Here is a 20,990-nt window from a genome sequence, read left to right on the forward strand (position 1 = left end):
CTGCTTTGGAGCTGTGCTGGGGCTGGAAGCAGCCGCTCTGCTGGGATGGATCTAGGGAGGTGGGGGTTTTAGAATAGGAACACTGTTTCAAAGCACATTGGCACAGACATGCGATTGCGATACTCCCTTGGCTGGGGCATCAACTCTCCTGCCTGTTGACCACAGGAAGAAATGTGACCCCGCCCCTTCGGGCTCTGGCTGGCCGGGCTTTGGTACAACAGCCAACTGATCGGGTAGCCATGTGTGGGGTTGGTGTGGCAGCTGCATGACATAGATATGTCAAGCTCTAGCGTGCATGGGCCAATTTCAGCAGGAGTAACTTACACCTTCTTCTAGCCTCCTCAGCATGGAAATGACACCAACTCAGCCTTCCTTAAACACCACCCACTTGCCAAATTGTAATTTGCACCTTGTTACACAACACTGCTGAATTTAACCCCCAGGGAGTGGCAGCAGTTTATTGCAGGGCCCAATTCTGTTAAAAACCCAGGTTTCTTTTCTTTTTGTCTTTAGTTCTTTTATCAGTGCGGGGTGGGGGGGGGTTCCACTCATGGTCCCCTCAGTTACCCAGGTAACTCCATGGCCTTCAGCAAGGTTGCAGGGTATAAATCAGAGCAGGATTTGAACATTATCTTTGGCAATTACAGGGTATGCTTGGAAAAACCAGGCCCAGTAATGAAAGTTGAAGCCAGCCAGGATCTCCTGGCTTGAGAGCCTGCTATGAAAATTTCCCTCAGCCCTGCTCCACATGTCCTTTGGATGCTTGGCTCATGCTCCTTTTGCCAGACACTTCTTGCAAGACAAATAAGCTGTTCCATGGCATGTGTTGATGTTCAAGCCATGATGCTCCCCCTCGCCCTCTGTTCAGCTTGGAAAGTTTCAAAATAAAAACATCCCACAGCATTAAAAAGTTCTGTCTTGGAGCTAAGTCAACTCCCCCACCTTTTCCCATACCTTTCTCTTTGTTTCACTGTCCTAGTCACACCCCATCTTGCTCCGACCTTAGCACACACACATGCCCACCCATACACAAGCCAGAAGAGGAAATTAATCACATGGGGCGGGGGATTTGGGAATATTAGACTCTTTTATCCTGAAAACTAACCATCATCATTGGCTCCCGTGCCTGGAAGTGTTTGAAATCTCTGCCAACCCAATGGCAAGATATTCTGGGGATGGACAGGCAGGATCCAGTCTAGCATCTCTATTCATTACAAACGTCAACTTTCAGCTTTTTAAAAATTGCAAGCTGGTAATAGGCAGACTGGTTCGTATCATAATACTTAAAGATGGAAAAGACCTACTAGATCATTGAATCCAAACGAGACATGCACAAGGTTGTGAGCTACAAGGGTCCTTGATGCTCAAAGTTTGTTGGCTTCAGCCATCATAACAAAATGGTTACTGGGTTAAGAATTCCAGCCATGAATGTCTTTCCATTGACAGAAGCATGGAGCCTCCGGAACTCTGCACGTTGTCATGAGTGTGGCAAACAAAAGATGAACAAGCCAATGTTACATAGACAAGGTTCTGAAACTCCAGCAGATCCACTGAGAACTTGCAGCTTTGAGAGGCAAAATTTAATTAAGTAGTAATGAGCTATGCTTTTGATACCATGGTGGAAATGCTGCTGCAGGCACAAACATTGGAAGAGGGGCTTTTGACTGATTTTTAATTAGACTTTAATAGAGCCCTGAGGTCACATTTCATTTAAAAAAAAAACTAGCCCTACATAATGAATAACTGAAATTAGATTTGAACATATGCAAATAGCTAGTTCAAAGGATCTGAACTTGATAAATACGAATAGGAAAGGTTACACTCTAGACCTTTCAAAGTTGATTTTTCTTCCATTGATACATTGACCAGTTGTTTGGGTTTTTTTCTTTGCAACTGAAATGTAGAACTAATGCAGCTGTAAAAGCACATCGCACTGAATAGCCAAGCAAGGTATGGATAGAAAGGTAGATTCTTAGCAGATCTATGGCACAACTCCATAGATTTCACCTGTAATACCACAGATCTGAGTTGTGTACCGCATTTCCAAATTAAGGGCCAGATTCTGATAGCCCTGCTCATGCCAAGAAGCATCTTACTCCACAAGACGTCCCATTGACTTCAAAAGGGCGCCTCATGGAGTAAAGTACAATTCAACACAAGTAACAGAATAAGAATCTGGCCACAAAGCTGTTAAATTGGCTCAAAGGTCTCTGGTGCCCAGACATTTTCTAACTAATCTGGGTAGTTCCAGAGATGTCTGGACCATGGAGCCTTATTGTGTCTGCAGTGTGTTTGAAGGGATAGTGCCTCTAGTGATGAACTCTGGATAGTCCATTGAACAAGAAATCAGGGCTTCCAATGGCTGCTGGGGATGGGAATTTCCCAGGTTAGCAGACAGAAAGCCCACAAAATGTTCTAGCTCCTCCTGAACAAATACAAGTAAATAGTTCATTTCCTTATTCTGTGTGTAGTGTAATAGTTATATCATAAAAGTGCTGGAATTTTAAGTAATTCCGCTTTTTAAAAATATATATTATCTATTTGTACCTAGCACCTCCCTAGGATACCTCTATCAATACAATCAACTTTCAACAATAGCCCCACAAATTAAGAGTTCTCCTAGTGGGTCCCTTGTAACAAGGATATTCACTTCACCCACCACTGAAATGCACCCACTTCTAGGGCTCTCTGTAGCAGCTTTGCAGGTTTAAAGCAAAGACTTGAACTGCTTCCTGGACCTTAAAATAATCTGTCCATCACCAGACTTTCTCCAAAGACCAGTGCACTAGGGAATGACCAGTACAAATTGCACATCCCTGCCTGAGACAGTCTTTCTGGTGCTGTATTTTTTGATAATTATGTCAATAAAACCCTGCCTGTTTCATCCCTATTAAATTCTTTAGGACTGTTCTGTAGGGGACATGACAGACAAATGTGATGTTTGTTTGTTTGTTTTGGTTCTGACAGGTTTTTTTAATTTAAATTAAATTGCAGAAGAAACACCATGCAGAGAGGCTGCATCTCTAATCATCCAGCACTACGTTAGTTCTGCACTGAATCCATAAATACATATTACAAGGTTGGCATCCTCTTCCATTGGGTGTATAGATCTGCCTGCTAGGTTTATGGTTACATTTCATTAAGTGTACTCTCTGTGCCGTGTTGCGTGGGCATACTGCATAGAGAAACACTTGTTAATGCAGTTTACAGTGTTGAAACCATAAAACGGCCATTCATATGACCCATAACTAGGTTAATAATTTATCACTGGAATTCCCAAAGGTAGAGGAAGCTATGGAGGGGTAGGGGACTAGGCTGGACGAGAGTTAGGAGCCCTTCAGATCTCAGGAGGAGAAGGGTGATCTGTTAGGGCTGGGAATGGGGATGTGTCCTTCTCTACATTTCACTGAATCTTGACAAGGTTTTGGGCTGGCTCTGAGTAAGGGCTGATTTTTATTTGCTAAGAACTGTTTCATCTATTCCTCAATGGCAATTACTTGAATCATAGTCAAGGCTGCGATTGAGAGAAGTGACCCAGCATCATTACCATCTAACAATTGCACAGTGCTCTATGTAAAATGATTTCAATCTGGTTTTAAACTATCCTTTATCCTCATCATAACTGGCTATGGAAAGGGAAGGAGATGGGAAGAATTTCCTTCACTGTGGGGTTTCAAAAAGAGGTGGGATAGCCATTTGTCTTGGATGGGTTAGACACAATGAACCCTGCATCTTGGCAGGGGGTTAGATTAGATGACCCTTGTAGTCCCTGCTAACCCTGTGGTTCTATGATTCTAAGATGAGAAGAAATGGATGAGCTCTTATTTCCCTTTCTGGGAATATCCTATAGACCTAAATAGCAATGAAACCAATGGGGTGCTATAGGAGTTATTCAAAAAACCTGAAATCCTAGCCCAGTTGAAGTCAATAGAAGGTTTTCTATTGACGTTAGTGGGTCCAGGGTGTCACCAATAGTATTTAATAGAGAGGAACAAATCCTTTGGAATTTTATAACAAATAATCTATAGGGTGTTGCACAAAACTTATCCTTGTCTATTAAGTTCCATAGGACTTTTTTATTAGAATGACACCACCAAACTTGGGTTCAGATTTGGTTTGGACAATCGGTTTGGACTAAGCCACTTCTGAGTTTTTTCTGGAATTGGTTCTATCGTCCCTGGATGGAGTCGGTTTGGATTAAAACCAAAACTACTTGTTAGTGGCTGTGTTTTAATTTTTAAAGGTCCCCAGTGCTCTCTCCTCGTTCCTTGTGTTTCCCAGGTACAGGAGAGCCCCCCTGAAACTGTGTGTGTGCCAGAGAAGTATTTAGCATCCTAGGAAGTGGCATTGCAAAAAGCAGCATTTTCAAGCCTAGGGACACCTGAATTAACAAGCCAATCCCGCTGGGTGGGTAAGGGAGTGGAACTGGGCCAGGGCCACTTCTGTTTGAGGAAGGGGGAGCAAGTGGGACGGGCAGCTGGATGGAAAGCCTTAATGTGACTCCAAACCTATTGATAGAGAATGCTGTCTTCCTGGGGGTTCGTTGTCCACAGTTCCTGCCTTTTGATTGCCATGCAGATATGAACACGATATGGAAAACATTGTCCACGTCTGTTATTTATTGATAGAGAATGATAGTAGCTCATTTCTGGCTATTACCACGCATCACTTATGCGTAGATATATGTGTGGACAGTTTCAGAAGTGGGTGTCCTTTCTCAATAGACATAACAGCTCTTTGAGAGCCGTTTTACTCGGTAATTGATTTACTAAGGGACACTCAGATCAGTCACGGTATCTCTTTCTTTTTTTAATGAGGTGCTGTTGATTTTTCACTCTCATTTTCTGGATGGGTTGATTGAGACGCAAGGAGGTCAAATGCCTTTGGCCTAAGGTCCATAGAGTTTTCAAAGTCAGAGTTCTATTTTTTTAAACATTATGCCAAAAGAGACTGAATTGAAGTCAGAGAGACTGCACCTGTGCTTAAAGTTAGGCACACGCTTAAGTACCTTGCTGAATTGAGGCCTATTTGAGAGCCTTATTCTTCTCTGCAATATGCTGTTTTAACAGTGCAACTCCACTGACTTCAGCCAACTGTCAGATCCACTGCCTATTAAATGAGCTTTGGATGGGTACAAAAAGTTAATCAGTAACCACTGAGAGGTTTTCTACACTCCCTTCTCTTTCCCTTTCCTTTGGGAAATAAAAGAAACCTGAGCTGGCTTTTTTAATGGCCCTCAGGACTCCAGCTAGCAGACTAAATATCAGGCCAGAATCCCTTTCATATCAACACTATAATAAACCCCCAAAAAACAAGAAGAGCCTGATTCTGGTGTCATTTATATGGGTGTCTGAGTAATAATATAATGTTTGTATTACAGCAGGGTCTGGGGGGCCCAGTCATGTGCTAGCTGCTGTACAAACAGTAAAGCTGGAGTCACACCATAGGAGGAAGCCAAAATATAGTGGGATTATGCTGGTGTAAATGGGAACTGAATCAGGCCGGCCAATGGCTTTGTTTTTATTTTTGTCTTTTTTTACATTTTAACAAACACAGGACTACGAAGCTAAAAGTGGAGGGCAGGTAAGTTTCAAAGACAGGTTCATAAACACTGGGCCGTGGACTTGACTTAATGAGAGCATCTCCTGTACTTAGAAGGGGTACCACAGGGAGGGATTGTTACCGGCTGTAGCACGTTAAATGTTAACTTTTAATGGTACAAAACCAAGGTCATTCAACAGAGAGAGGCAACAGCATTAAGCATAGCAAAGGGGCCCTGAGTTGCAGCATTTGCAGATCAGAGAAATGCTTCCAGCTAAAAGAAAAAGCACAGGGTTTGCCTGCCACACTCTGGTGAAACCCGGTATAAGGCCTTAATTTCACCTCCCTAAGGTCAGTGCTTGCTGCACACATCCCTGGAGTGGCAGGAATGGATTCATTAAGTATAAAGGTCCAGTGGGATAATGAACTATATAGATTCACTCAGGGCTGCCCAGAGGATTCAGGGGGCCTGAGGAAAAGCAATTTCGGGAGCCCCTTCCATAAAAAAAAAGTTGCAATACTATAGAATACTATATTCTCGGGGGGGGGCCTGACTTCCAAAGACCTCTGTGACTTCAGCCAGCACTGGCTGGGAGCTGCAGGGTCCCCTGTTGCCAGGGGGGACCTCCACTGCTCCCAGCTGCCATGGGCGCCAGAGGGGACCCCCAGAGCTCTTCACCTCCACAGGCACCAAGGGGGACCCCCAGAGCTCCAGGCTGCTGTGGGCAGCAGGGGGAGCCCTGCAGCTTGGAGCTGCCAGCAGAGGGGGACCCTGGAGCTCCCAGCCCACCTGCAGCTGTCCAGGCTTCCCATTTTGTGTGGGGAGTTTCTACCCAAGGTGTGGGTAAATTCAAGAGTTCAGTCTTCGAGCTGGCATTTTGTACAAGCCCTGAGGCTGCAGTTTTCAAAACTGCTTAAGTCCCCCTAGGATCGTCTAAAAATCTCAGCCTAAATTCACTTCTAAAAAGCCTATGCCACACACTGGTCGATAGCTAAGAGCTAATTATCCCCAGAAGAGTCAAGGCCTACATCCATTTGCACTGAGGTCAGGGAGAGAGTAAAAGCACTCCTTTGCCTGACTCGCTTAGTTCCTTGTCCAAGTGAGCATGAAATGTCCATGATGCTGCAAAATAACTGTACCACATCATCCCAAATGTCCCTGCTCTGAAGATTTTATGCGCAAGGTGCACCTTAAATAATGGCTGGCCGTACAGAATACTGGGGATTGCTATTTTTCTTTGGTGATTTTGGGATGATTTACAGCTGCAGCAGGAGCAATTAAACAATCCTGAGGTCCCTAAAAAGTCATACTTGTCTGGGATGGAAGTGGAAAGGGGGTCTAATGGAGCACAAGAGATTCCTCAGCCTACATTGGTGGGTCTTAGTCCTTTCTGTACTGTAACCCCCTGTTACAACAGTGACAACAATAATAATAACAAAAAGGCTTTGGGACTTTTCTCCCCCTTATACCCTCAACCATGTAGCCATAAAGAAAGACAGGGTGTTTGCGACTCCTAGGTTGAGAGCTGGGGTTCTATAGGGGTTTGAATGAGAAGTTGGAACTGGCTTCTTTCCTACCTGGGTCAGTAGTGGGTGGGAGAAACACCTCTGCTCCCTGTTCCTGAAAGGGAAAGTGAGGGTTCCATCTGGTGTACTCGGGGCCTTCAGTGAGTCCCCCCCACCCCGCCAATGGAAGCTCTACTCATACCCCTGATACATGACTAAGGGGACATGTAGGGCAGGAAGCCATCCTTTCTGCAGCGCCAGAACTGTGTAGTGTCAGACAGGGTCATTCCCTAGAAGGTGGGGCTCAGAACTGGGGGAACTTGGTCAAAATTGGGAATATAGGGGTGCCCTGGTCTTAAAGACACCCATGACAAGCACTCACTCACTGGCTTCACTGGGAGCAGGGTTGGGCGGTATGTTAGTGCAAACATTCCCAGTCAGAGGCGGCTCTGTTTTTTGCCACCCCAAGCACAGCAGTCAGGGAGCCTTCTGCGGTGTTTCTGCGGGAGGTCCGCCGGTCATGCGGATTCGGCGGCGCTTCTGTGGGTGATCTACCGGTCCTGCATCTTCGGTGCACCCGCCGCTGAGGCCACGGGGCCAGTGGACCTCCCGCAGAAACACTGCTGAAGGCTCCCTCCCTGCTGCCCTCACGACGACCGACACACCGCGCCCCCCTCTCCCCCCGGCTTGCCACCCCAGGCACACGCTTGCTGCGCTGGTGCCTGGAGCCGCCCCTGTTCCCAGTCATGTTGCTTTTTCATATGAGAACCTCTAAATAGCTTCTACCAGCAATGGGGCAGCTTGTGCAGCCTCCGCTGGCTGGGCATGCCTGAATCTGCCTCTTTTGGAAACTCTTAGCTAACTCGCTACATCCCTGAGTAACTTCTGGATAGTGTGGATGACAAGTGACCCAGAAAAACTATTCCTGATTGCATACGATTCACTGGGGCGGGGGTTCTCTCCCTCACCCCCATCCCTTTTAGATCAGTAAATTGCCACTGCCTTTCTGTATCACCTACAGTTCCTCTCTGTGGAAAGGTGTGGGATGCTTTCCATCATGTAGGAAGAAGAAGAGCTCTGCATGGGCAACATTTGTTTGAAGATATTTATCAAGGAAGCCAGCCTAGCATAACACACACAAAATGTAAACGAGAGCAGCTTAAATGCTCACAGAGAGAGAGAGAGAGAGAGAGCGCAAGTCTGCTCACTTGGCTGCAGGGTCTCTTTAATAAATAACCAAGTAAAAAGTACAAGCCGACTCTGATTCAGCAGTGAATACCTCTGGTGCGCTGCTTCTACTGCTGTACATGGGCTTTTCCCCAGGAGCTTTCTAGGCAGAACTAAGCTGCTTTAGCTTTCAGGTTCCATATCCCGTAAGTATAACAATAAAAGCAAATTTCTGTTAATGAGGAGAAAAACCTCCTGAGCCCGAGAGAGACACAGCAGTGCAGATCTGCTCAACGAGCCTTTAGCTGACAAAGTGAGGGGGCCCTTTTCTCCCAGTTGGTCGCAGAGAGAGAGGGCCTATATGGGGACAGGCAGCCAGGCACTCAGTGTACACATGATTTGGTCAGGAATGTATTGCCTTAGTGCCCACAGATTTTGCTAATAGCAACATAAGGGCTGAAAGTGGTTTTCCCTGTGACTGTAAAAAAAACCAACCATGCTGTTCAGAGTTCCTCTGATAGGATGCATAAGGGATAGGAAAGATACTGCAGAGAAGAGAGATCCATCCAGTTAAACCGCAGGGCTGTAAAAACCGGGGCAGGAGATTGCAATAAGTATTTCCCAGCAATAATTATTTTGCTAAGCCGAGGACCTTCTAGTTATTAATATTTCCATGTATTAACCCTCTTTTCAAGTGCTGGCTGCCGTTGTGAAGCAGCTGCTGAGTTATTACAGAAAATGAAATCACACAATGAGCTGGAGACCAAACCAGCCGGGCATGGGCTAATCCCAACGAATGGGTCCTGTGTCCTGAAGAGCATGAGAGCCGGGGAGCCAGATCAGAAATGTCCCGACTGTGAGCCGCCCGTGAGGCCACAGGGGGACAAATGAGGAGTACTTCCTATTGTAAAAACAACGAGGAGTCCTTGTGGCACCGTAGAGACTAACACATTTAAGGACTCCTCATTGTTTTTACTGATACAGACTAACACGGCTACCCCTCTGACTCCCTATTGTGTGGTTCCACAATGTCCCTCTGCTCCCTGAGGCTCTGCCCAGGAAAGGACGCTTCTGCATCACCTGCCATGCAGGGCGTAAAAGCCACAGCCACCTTGGCATGTTTTCTGTTAAATTCCAAAGCAAGGACTTCCCAGCTGATCTTCTCTGAGATAAAGAGTGAGAGGTGATCTCTACACTTACCCGCCAGGGCACCTACACCTTGAATTGCGGCAGAAGCTACTCCAAAAGCTTCAGCCCCAGTTAGGTGCCCCTCTGCAGGCAGGCAGCTGCATTCTCCGCTGCGGTTGCAGTCTCCTTTCCACGCACGGGGCTTTAGCTGATAAACTCTTATTGCCCCTAATTGCTCCTGCTCAGTGCAGAACGTATCTATGACTATTTTACTAACCGACTTGCTGGCTTAAGTCAAATGTTTGTATCCCAGGCTCCATGAATCTCAGTGGAGAACAGAACAGGTAACCGAGCTGTGTGTTGCAATCACTACGTGTTCTTGTTTCTCTTTGGTTGACGATTCTCGGGACAGTCCACCGCTGACTGAGATAAATCCCCTGCCCTGACTATATGAGAGGAATTTACGTTAGCAACACTGGTATCATACAAAACTTTATTTCTCATCCTTCCTAATCTAATTGCTATAATTGCCAGAGGAGGCTTCTGGCTCTTTAAATGGTGTGGCACTGCATTCCATTCCTAGGGGGAAAAGATGTGTTCAGATTTTGGCATATTCTTGTTGTTTGGTGTTCTCTGTATTAGCTAGGTGCAAATTGAGTTTGTTTACTGCTTATCATGTCACAAGGCCCACAGAACTATGGAACCATGTATTGTTGATAGGTGAACTTTCACAGAGAAAAACTGCTATTTTGAAGACAACTTGTTCATCTGGTAAATGGCAAAGGTTAGCCATGTCCCCATAGAAAATACAGGTCTGTCGCATCTTACGCGCATTTAACATGTGCGATTTTAGCTTTATGCGGTTGGCAAAAACAAAAAAAAAGAGAAAAATAACAATTTAAATACTGATTCTGTAGTGTGGGCGATTCTGCCCGCCATTCAACTCAATGCAATTTTGACTATACGCGGTTTTCGCTTTACGCGCTAACCGCGGAACGGAACCCCCGCGTAAGATGAGACAGACCTGTATAGATTTCATGGCAACACTCCACTTTGGGACATATTCATGAATTACTGCAAGCAAACCTTGGAAGAGTTTCACCAACAAACACAGTTGCTTATTCTATTCTATTAAGTGTCTTATACCGCCCTCAAAACCATAGTAACCGAACACCTGACAGTCATGCTCTAAGCAACTGTGACTAATCTCTGTTTACATATGGTTTGGTCTTTCTCTCACCCTCTCTCCGAAGGGAAGAATTGTGTGGGAAGTGTAGTATATTTTGTTTTGGTAGGGTTTTGTTTTTCCATTTGAGTGATGTCTTGTCTTCTTGTGTTGCAAAGGATGTGACACTGAGTCAGGGAAAAACACAATTATTCACTCATCTGCATGGAAAATAGCACTATTCCGGATGAGAAACCATGGAGGCCATGTGCACAGAAGTGATCAGTGCGTTTGGATGCAGCAGTCGGTGGGTTTCCATTTTTTTGAAAGCCCAGTTTGAGACCATAGGTGCCAACTTCTACTGGAGCTGGTGGGTGCTCGACCCACCTCTACACCCGGCCCCACCCTGACTCCATCCCTGCCCCGCCCCCATTCCAACTCCTTCCCCAAAGTCCCCGCTCCAACTCCACCCCCTCCCTGCCCCTATTCAGACTCCTTCCCCAAAACCCTGCCCCAGCCCCGCCTCTTCCCTGCCTCCTCCCCTGAGCGCACCACAGTCCCACTCCTCCCCCTTCCCTCCCAGAGCTTGCTATGCTGGGAGGTAGGCAGAGGAGTGGGGACACGGCATTCTCAGGGGAGGAGGAGGAGGTGAGGTGGGGCGGGCAGGGTAGTTTGTTCTGCTGGTGGGTGCAGAGCACCTACTAATCTTTTCCAAATGGGTGCTCCAGCCCTGGAGCACCCACGGAGTCGGTGCCTATGCTTGAGACACCATGAGCCAGATATTCCCAGAGTGGTGAGCTCTGACAGTTCTGATTGACTTCAGCTAGGATTGTGGGTGCTCCTGCTTTCTGAGAATCAGACCCCAGATGTCTCAGGTCAGGCATCCAGAATCACTGGCCACTTCTGCAAACTTTGGACCAAATATTTTGTTTCTTATGAAACCTTCACAACTTGTAAATGGATGATTGGTGGTGAGAATTTGTTATGCTGTTTTTAACAATAATCCCGAAACCAGGTAATCTGATACTATGACCGGGGGCGGGGGATTTTGATTTCACATAATCTCTAGTGATCCCTTTTTTTTTCTTCCATGTATGTTGAATCCTCTAGAATCTGTGGGCCACCTCCTGCAGATCTTGCGTGCCTAACTTCTGTTGCACCATATGCACTAAAGGAAGGACTGAGACCTGAATGGTTGAGTAACGTGATTTGCCTGTTTCTAAATATTCAGAACCTCCAGAGACTGAACCAAAGAGAAAAAGGGACGTGGCAAATGCTAGTGTTATTGCCATTTCAATTTCTCAATGATGCAGACAGGAGAGTTCAACCAGGAACTAAAAGAGGTCATTTTCGTTTCGACTACACTCTGCATTAGTTCCCTATGTTATGAATGTCAACATTCTTCCTTTTTGCATCATGAAATGAATTGATTTTCATCAGGGTTTTGGAAAGGCTCAGCTGAGTCTAAAGGAAATAATTGTTACTAATAATAATTGTGCAGATGATGGATTTATTTTTTTTTGGCTCAGTGGCTGTTATGAAATTTTTTTTAAATGTTTTAGGTTCAACTCAATGTTTTTGTTTTATTTCACCTTTTAAACATTTTTTAATTTTTAAAAATAAAATGGAGGGAAATTCAGGAATGACAAATCAAAAGGATGAATTTTGACATTTTCTGAATTTTTGGGGGGTGGGGAGATTAATCGGAATAAGTTTGCAAAATCAACATGAATTTGTTAAAAGTTTTGGTGTTGCTGAATCTGCATTTTTTTTTTTTAACAGGGAAAAAAAAGTTGGTCTGAAAAATTTTGCTCAGCTGTAGTGGGGAGTGTTCATGTCTGCAGCACCCTGCAGTATTAATTACTGAATTAATACCCTGAATAAGCACTAGATGTCCTGCTAGGAAAGATACATTATTTGTTATAAGTTTAACATACTTCTAACACAGTGATACTTGGATCTCAGTGGTTCAGGAGTAGGGTGACCAGACATCCTGTTTTTAAAGGGACAGTCTCATATTTAAGCCCTCCTGCAGGTGTCCCAACTTTTTTTTTTTTTAATGGGCAAATTGTCCCATATTTTCTCCCCCCCCATCCCCCCCACATCAGTACTGATGGGTCCTGCTGCTGTCTGGATCCCGGCCTGCCAGCTGCTTGCCCACCAGCAGTGAGTTGGGGGGTCTAGTGGCTGCTGATGGGGGTGGGGGTGCAAGGCTGGTGGCAGGCCAAAGATGCAGTGAAAGGAGCCGGCCGCTCGCCCTGCTGGTCCGCCAGCGCAGCCCCTGCTGCTGAGCCACCTCTCTGGCCAGGTTCACTGAAGCCCCTGCAGTCAGGTTCCTTGGGCCCTGGTGCACAATGCAGCCTTAGGGCCTAACCCCCTCTTGCCCATGCTGTAGCCGGGGGCGACTGGGTTATGTCAGTGGCCAGCAGCAGCCTGGAGGTGTTACCTGCCTTTTGACACTCTGTGGGTGGGAAGGGACATGCTCCTTTCAGCCACATGGGGGGGCGGGGGTGGGGAGATGAGCTCTGCAAAGACACAGCCAGGTCATCCCTCCCCGGCAGCTGAAAGCAGCTCCCATCTGGTGTGAATCCTGGCAGAAATCTGGGGAGCAGGGCATGTGACCCTGCGTCCATCCCCCGTGTGTTGCTTTGGGAAGACATGGCGCCAGGTACCAGGAGAGGCGGGTCCATCCTGGGGGCCCAGGCATGCAGGGCAGAGAGCGCCAGGCAGAGAGAGTCCGGTCAGTCCATCACCCCACTCCCCCATGTGAGAGAGGTGTACGTGAGTGTGTGTGTGTGACCTCTGCCTGTGGGGGGGGGGGGGCGGAGGTAGGGTGTGTGTGTCACCCCTCCCCGTGTGAACCCTAAAGTCTTAAAGATAAGAAGGTAAATAAAAAGAATCCAACTCCTCACTATTTCTTTTTAACAGGGGCTCAGTCAGCTTGATAATTTAAAGGTTTGTACTGCATAGTTCTGATTGCTGTTGAACTTGCTTGAATATGAATAATTTTACCAGGTGTCCCACATTCAGTATAGGGAAAATATGGTGACCCTATTGAGGAGCCAAATTAGTGATCAACATAACCTAGCAGAGCCACAATAGTGTGTGTGTGTACGTGTGTGTATATGTGTGTGTATATATAAAATATTATTCTCACAGCTAAATGATTGACCAAATATTATTATTTTATCAACTACAATTGGCTAATAGCGTAGTAAAAGCATCCAGATTTGTTAAAACCTTAGGTTGGTTAATACCTAAATCACAGTGTTTTAATATGTGCTGCAAAGAGCCGCAGGAGACACATTAAAGAACCACCTGCGGTTCGCAAGCCGCAGTTTGAGTATCACTGTTCAAACACGTATTATGATGCTGGGTTGGGGAGAGATTTGTAATTTCTAGTAAATTAGAAATTACTACTTAACTGTCCCCTTTTAATGAATTGTTTAAAGGCTTGTTTTAACCTTTTCTCCAAAAGAATCAATTTATTCCTAAATTTCCAATTGTAAAACTATCAGAATTTCTATCCCACTTAGTACATTTGCAGAGTCTTCCCACTCAGGCAGCAGGCATAGAACAGAACAATTAACTGTGAGTGGGGGTCACCTGCCTATCTAATAATTGTCCCCTCGCCCTCCTTCCCATGGTCTCGGAAGTCTTTGAATTGTTAATTACTCAGGCTGCATAAACCCTTTCTCCGACAGCCCCCTCCCATGAGATTTTGCCCTCCCTCCACCAAAGCTGCCCTGACTCACTAAGGTCAGGAATGACCTAGTTCAGTCCAAAGTGTTCATCTATTTTTCTTCTTGACCCACCTGCTGCTTCCAGCCCACTTGATCCTGTTCTCCTTAGATCTTTCTGCTCTGTTGGCTTCTGCGGTTCTCTGGTCTCTTGTTTCTCCACTTACAGCTGCTTCTTTGGCCCATCTTGCAGCAGTGTCAACCATTTCCCACATGTCAGTGTCCCTTAAGGTTGCGTCCTCAGTCCCTTCCTTCGCAAATGTCTCTGTATTCCTCATTTCAGCTATCACCTCTCTGAGGATGATTCTTAAATCTACCCAATTGGCCTGACTTCTGCTTCCCTGTCCAGTTGGGCATCTATAGCTGTGCCCTCCTGGATGTCCCACCCCCACCCCAATTGTGATTTTTCACAACCACACCTGATTCTTCCCCACTACGTCCTTCTCCATCACTAGTGAGGAATCTGCTGTCCTCTTCTCCCAGCCTCTCCTTCCCCTTCCACCTTCAGTCTCTTCATCCTGTTAAATATCCCTGAAGTGTGACCATTTTCTTACTCTGCTCATAGTGAAATCCCTCTCCCGTGCCCTGCTCACCTCTCCCCTTGATTACTATAACAGCTTCCTTTCCTGCCTTCCCCCTCATCTACTCTCCTCACTTCCCTTTTTGCCTATCCAAAATGCCACTGCTGAAGAAGTCTACCGTTCCCATCACCCTGTCTTTCAAATCCCTTAACTGACTGCCTGTCTCTTACTGGTTCCTTGTCCTCACTTTCAGGCCCGACATCTCTGTGCTGGCCTCTCTTCTTCCTTCCCCACTTGATCCCTAAGTTTCTCCCAGTTTTCTTCTCTAGGCTCTGCACCCCCTGTCTGGGTCTATCTGTGCTTGGAATGGTCATCTTCTTCTTTGGGTCCAAGTTTCAGTTAACCGGAGGACCCTTCACACAGCTCTGGCAGTGTAAAAAGGGTTTAAAAAGAGGGCAGGAGTGGCTCACTGCACAACAGGGTCTCTGTAACAATGCGGCCTCTGGCGGGACACTACTGAGAATATCAATTCAGGACAAATTGCTTAGAGCAGGGCAGTTACAGCCCAAGACTGGGGTTCCTCCACTACTAAGGCACACCAAACCTGCCAGAGAGGACTTCAGTTTCACCCCACTGGCTAACCAGAAGCCATACAAGCAATTCCCTTAGACACACCAGCACCACTCTATGTGATGAATGGTTATGAAAACCAATACTCCAGTAAAAGAAAATAGATTATCTTGATCCCAAAGGACCAAGTCCCAGACCCAGGTCAATATACAAGTCAGAACTTACCCACAAATCACTTTGCTTCCAATCTTTTAGAATTTAAAATCTAAAGGTTTATTCATAAAAAGAAAGAAATATAGATGAGAGCTAAAATTGGTTAAATTGAATCAATTACATACAGCAATGGCAAAGTTCTTGGTTCAGGCTTGTAGCAGTGAAGGAATAAACTGCTGGCTTAAGTTCAGTCTCTGGAGTACATCCACAGCTCGGATGGGCCATTCAGTCCTTTGTTCAGAGCTTCAGTTTCTAGCAAAGTTCCTCCAGAGGTAAGAAGCAGGATTGAAGACAAAATGGAGATGATGCAGCTGCCTTTTATAGTCCTTTTGCCATGTGGCTTGTGCTTCCTTTGTTCCAAACACAAGCTACCCAGCACATGGCCTGGAAAAACCTTAGAGTTCTGTCCATAGGCATGTCCCTGCATGCCTTGCTGAGTCACAAGGTGTATCTGCCTTCTCTCAGTGGGTCAGTTGTATAGCTGATGGTCCTTAATGGGCCATCAAGCAGGCTAGGCAGTGCTGATGCCAAATTGTCTGGGGTGTCACCCAGAAGCATAGCATAAATTTGAAATACAGGCTGTATAAAGCCAATACTTATCACTTTAAATACAAAAATGATACGTGCATACAGATAGCAGAATCATAACCAGCAAATCATAACCTTTCCATAGACACCTTACTTGACCACCTTTGTACAAGGTTTGGTGCCACTATAGGACCTTGGTTGCAACAATGATCTATACAGTCACAGTTCATGTAATAATGTCCCTGTCTCCCAACCCTGTGTAGGGATGGCAAAAGCTCTACTCACAGGCGCTGGTTCTGTAGGTGCTCCAGGGCTGGAGAACCCATGGGGGAAAAATAGTGGGTGCTCCACAGGCACTGGCCGCTCCCCATATCAGCTCCTCTCTCTCCCTGCAGCGCCTTCCTGCAAACATCCCTAGTAATTAAAAAGAGGTGACGACAGAGAGAAAATAATGTGCAGTGTTCTCAACAGAGTATCTGCCAGTGTTTTCCATGAGTTGTCAGTGGCTCTTTTATAATACACTGTGTGATGTTGGCAGACCAGGTGCCAGCTCATGCCATGGCCATAGGCATCAGCTGAAGACTGACAAACTCACAGCTGGAACTCAGGCCAGTTCACTCCTGTGTTAGTACAGATCAAAGCGATTGTTAAATGCATAAGAACATATTTGGTGTTTAAACTTCATGAAGACTAACGGGAGGCTGCATGCATTGTTTTCACTTGTCTGTACCTTAGAACAGTGGTTCTCAGCCAGGGGTACGTGTACCCCTGGGAGTAGTCAGAGGTCTTCCAGGGGGTACTCAACTCATCTAGATCAGTGTTTCTCAACCTGAGGTTGCAGCCCCTGGGGTGGGGTCACAGAACAGGTTTGGGAAGTTGCAAGTGCCGAGCTGGCATTAGGGGGTGGCAAGCAGGGCAAATGCCTGGGGTTCCATGCCATAGGGACCCCCTTGAAGCTAAGTTACTTACTTCAGCCCTGCTGCCTGGGCCTCAGGCTTCAGACAAGTCTCTCAAATGAAAAACAGGTTCAGGTATCACACTGAAATGTAAGTACAATATTTATATTCCAATCAATGTATTTTATAATCATATGGTAAAAAGGAGACAGTCAGCAATATTTCAGTAACAGTGTGCTGTAACACTTGTATTTTATGTCTGATTTTGTAAGCCAGTAGTTTTTAAGTGAGGTGAGATTCAGCTTATGCAAGACAAATCAGACTCCTGAAAGAGGTACGATAGTCTGGAAAGGTTGAGAGCCCCTGCCTTAGAGTGTAACAGCAAACATTTACCTTGTATATACATACCCCTGTAACTAAATAAGCCATCGCATGAGTAAGAAGCCTTGGGTAATGCAAATGAAGAACTTTTAACAGGAAAGTGCTAATTCTTGAGCGTGTGAAGGCAAGTGGTCACTGTGTGCGATGATCAGAGATAAAAGACTGTAAATGCACACCGCTCTGTGTCATCAAAGAAAGAGATCACGTGGGTAGCTGAACTGTCAGCGTGTTTTCTGTGAGAGGAAGCTATACATATGAATACAATGAAAAGTTCATCATCTCTCGACTGTCTGTATTCTAACAGGACAGAATAACCAATCGAGAAGACAGAGATTTCCAGAGTTACTCTGGGTTGCCTTAAAAGACTTTTGGGAAACTGACAAATTACTACATCTCTGCTACCTCTTGAAATTATAGAGACTGACTCACATGTACATATATTTTTACCGGCTTTAACCTCTCAATAACTCTCATTCCTTTTTCTTAGCTCATAAACCTTTAGTTAGTTTACTATAGAACTGGCTGCCAGTGTTGTCTTTCGTGTGAAACACAGGATGCAAATCAACCTGGGTGAGTGACTGGTCCCTTGGGACTGGGTGTCACCTAGAATATTTGTGATTTTATTATTATTATTTTTTAGTATAAGTGACTATTTATCACATAGTCCAGCTTGCCTGGGTGGCAAGATAGACTGGAGTATCTAAGAAAACTGTCTGTGACTTCATTATATTATTATTCTATTTGCTGTCGTAATAAACACATCCTATCTTGCAGCTGCCATATACTATGTTCCTGTATACTGAATGAGTCCTTAAAGTTTAGCGGCCTTTCTACTGTGGGTAAACTTAGTACAGTACCTCCAGCACACAAGTAATATCGGTCACCCACCAAAACCTTTACACCACTTTACACAGCAAACTGATTTACTAACTTGAATGATGTTCAAAATCACTTACTGAAATTCAGTTCACTTTACGTTGGGGTTTATTTGAAAGTTTATTCGTGGCATAATTAAGGGGGATTTCCAGATGAGAAAGAACAAGCCAGAAAGCACTCAGAAAACTGGGTCTCTTGAAGAAGAAAAAGATGACAGCTCCTTTCAGAGCTTCTTCTTCAACTGGGTGGGAGGTGGGGTGAGACTGGGGTCAGATGATAAAAAGTTAAAGGAAGTGAGAGTTCTGTTAAATTTAAAGAAATAGGGGGAATCCCAACGTGTTAAAAATATACCAGATGCCGCTATCATGATGACAGGTCAAAAGAAAATCCCACTGCAGGTTTCCAGAATACAGTTGGACCAGATCCACAGCTGAGGTTACTTCACTGTAGTTCCATTGACTCCTATGGAACTAGTCTACCAATTTACATCAGTTAAAAAACTGGGCAGATGAAATTACTTTACATAAGGATTTGGGATATTTACAGCTCATATCATATCAAGAGAAAGGATGGTTGAGCTATTCACATTAAATAACCACCTCCCTGCATTCAACCGATCAAATAACTTTTGACCAAAATTCAAACAAATCCTTATCTGTGGTTCAAAAAATTGTAATTAACTCCCACCCCTGATCCCATTAATTTATATTATTGCTAGCGGTAGGTCTGAACGCAAACCTCTAACCCTAACTCAGTTGATCTTTGATAAAGTTCTGATCCAGATCAGAATTTTATGGCTCAGAAGATAAATGATCTTGCAGTTAAGGCACTAGACTAGAGAGAAGAAGAGCCAAGATCAATTTCCAGCTCTGCTGCAAACTTCTTCTGTAATTTTGGGTAACTGCCACAAAGTTCAGACTACAGGGTAGGTAAATAGCAATGCATACTAAGGGTATTTCTACACTACCCGTCAGATCAACGGGTAATGATCGATCTATCGGGGATCGCTGTATCGTGTCTTGTCTAGACGCGATACATTGATCCCTGAACGCGCTCCCTGTCAACTCCAGAACTCCACCAGGGCGAGAGGCAGAAGTGGAGTTGACGGGGGAGCGGTGGCCGTCGATCCTGCGCCGCAAGGACGCGAAGTAAGTCAATCTAAGTCGATCTAAGATACATCGACTTCAGCTACACTATTCTCATAGCTGAAGTTGCGTATCTTAGATCAATTCCCCGCCTTTGCCCCCCGCCCCCAGTGTAGACCAGGCCTAAAGTGCTAGGCTGTAACTCCCCCTTGTGGATGCTGCGAGCATAAACTTAGTTTGGATTAACGTAAAACAGGCCTCGACCCAATCCTTGTGGAATACCACTAGAAATTTGATGATTCCCCATTGACTACTACTTTTTGAAATCTATCAGTTAGCCAGTTCTTAATCCATTTAATGTGTGCTTTGTTGAGATTGCATAGTGCTAATTTTTTAATCAGAATGTTGCACGGTACTAAGTCAAATGTCCTACAAGCCTCCTATAGTTACGTTTATCAACCAAGTTTGTAACCTCAAAGAATGAAATCAGGTTTGTTTGAGACCTATTTTCCATAAAAACCATGTTGACTGGCATTAAAGAATTAAAAGATAGCAATGTCATTATCAGCTGAATCCTATATCAGCTTTCCCATTATTTTGCCTATGACTGATATCTGGCTAGCCAGCTTATAGTTACACGAGTCATTCCATTTGTCCTTTTTAATATTGGCACAACATTAGCTCTCTTCCAGTCTTCTAGAATTTCCTTGGTATTCCAAGATTTATGAAAAATGAACATCAGCAGGTCAGAGGTCTTGTCATCCAGCTCTTTTAGGACTTCTGGGTGCAAGGTACTAAGACCTGCTGATTTTAAAATGTTTATCCTCAGTAGATACTGTTTCATGTCCTCCTTAGTTACTAACAGACTGGAAAGTACTTCGTCATCCTCATGATAGGAGTATATCTTCCTGTTTCTTTCCAGATACAGAATAGAAATATTTATTCAACACTTCTGACTTTTCTGCATGATTACTAATAGAGTTAGCATCTCTATCTAGTTATAGGCCTATGCCATTGCTAGAATTTCTTTTGTTCCTACTTAAATTCCTTTTTGTCAGCAATGCATTTTCCCTGATGTCTTTAGCTTCCCTTATCAATTTTTGAGACCTCATAACTTCTAATTGCTATCTGCCCTTTTTTCCATTTGTTGCTGTTGCTCTTTTATTTTGAATTGCCACATTCACTTCACTACTAAAGTAGGGATGGGCTTTTAGTCAAAGTTGTCCTCCTTTTTGATTGTGGAATTGTGGCTTTTTGGCCATCTTATAAACTCATTTAAAGAGCTCCCAATTTTATTTTTTCTCTACATTTTTCCTCCTCATCAATTTTGCTCATAATTTTCCTCAGTTTTCGGAAGTTAGCCCCTTTGAAGAACCAAGTATATATATTGTTGATTGACACTATCATCTGTTTGCCCATGTAGAGCATAATCAGGTCATGATCACTGGTTCCTGGGCAACCACCACTTTCCAGTCCAGTGATGAATTCATCTTCATCCATCATAAAATCTGAAACAGAGTTACCTCATGTTGGGTGCAATAGTTTTTGTGTTAGAAAATAAAAAATCATCATCTATAATTTTCAGCAACTAATGGTGTTTTACTACTGGCTGCATGAGACCTTTGGCATATGTCCCCCAAACTGAAGTCCCCATAACACCATGTTTTTCTTTC

General features: G+C 44.7%; 1 protein-coding gene across 2 annotated transcripts in view; it reads left to right on the forward strand.

Annotated features, from left to right (window-relative positions):
• GPR132 (G protein-coupled receptor 132) overlaps positions 1–20,990 on the forward strand; it is a 144,514-nt gene that overhangs the window by 76,416 nt on the left and 47,108 nt on the right. Inside the window, exon 2 of one of the 2 annotated variants that reach the window (XR_005597284.1) lies at positions 648–840. The exons of the other annotated variant lie outside the window; for it this stretch is intronic. The gene's annotated coding sequence lies outside the window, so the exon portion shown is untranslated. Of the gene's footprint in view, positions 1–647; positions 841–20,990 lie in introns of those variants that run through there. 2 annotated transcript variants of the gene reach the window in all.

This window comes from Mauremys reevesii, linkage group 4 (genome assembly GCF_016161935.1).
Source record: "Mauremys reevesii isolate NIE-2019 linkage group 4, ASM1616193v1, whole genome shotgun sequence".
Classification (NCBI taxonomy): domain Eukaryota; kingdom Metazoa; phylum Chordata; order Testudines; family Geoemydidae; genus Mauremys; species Mauremys reevesii.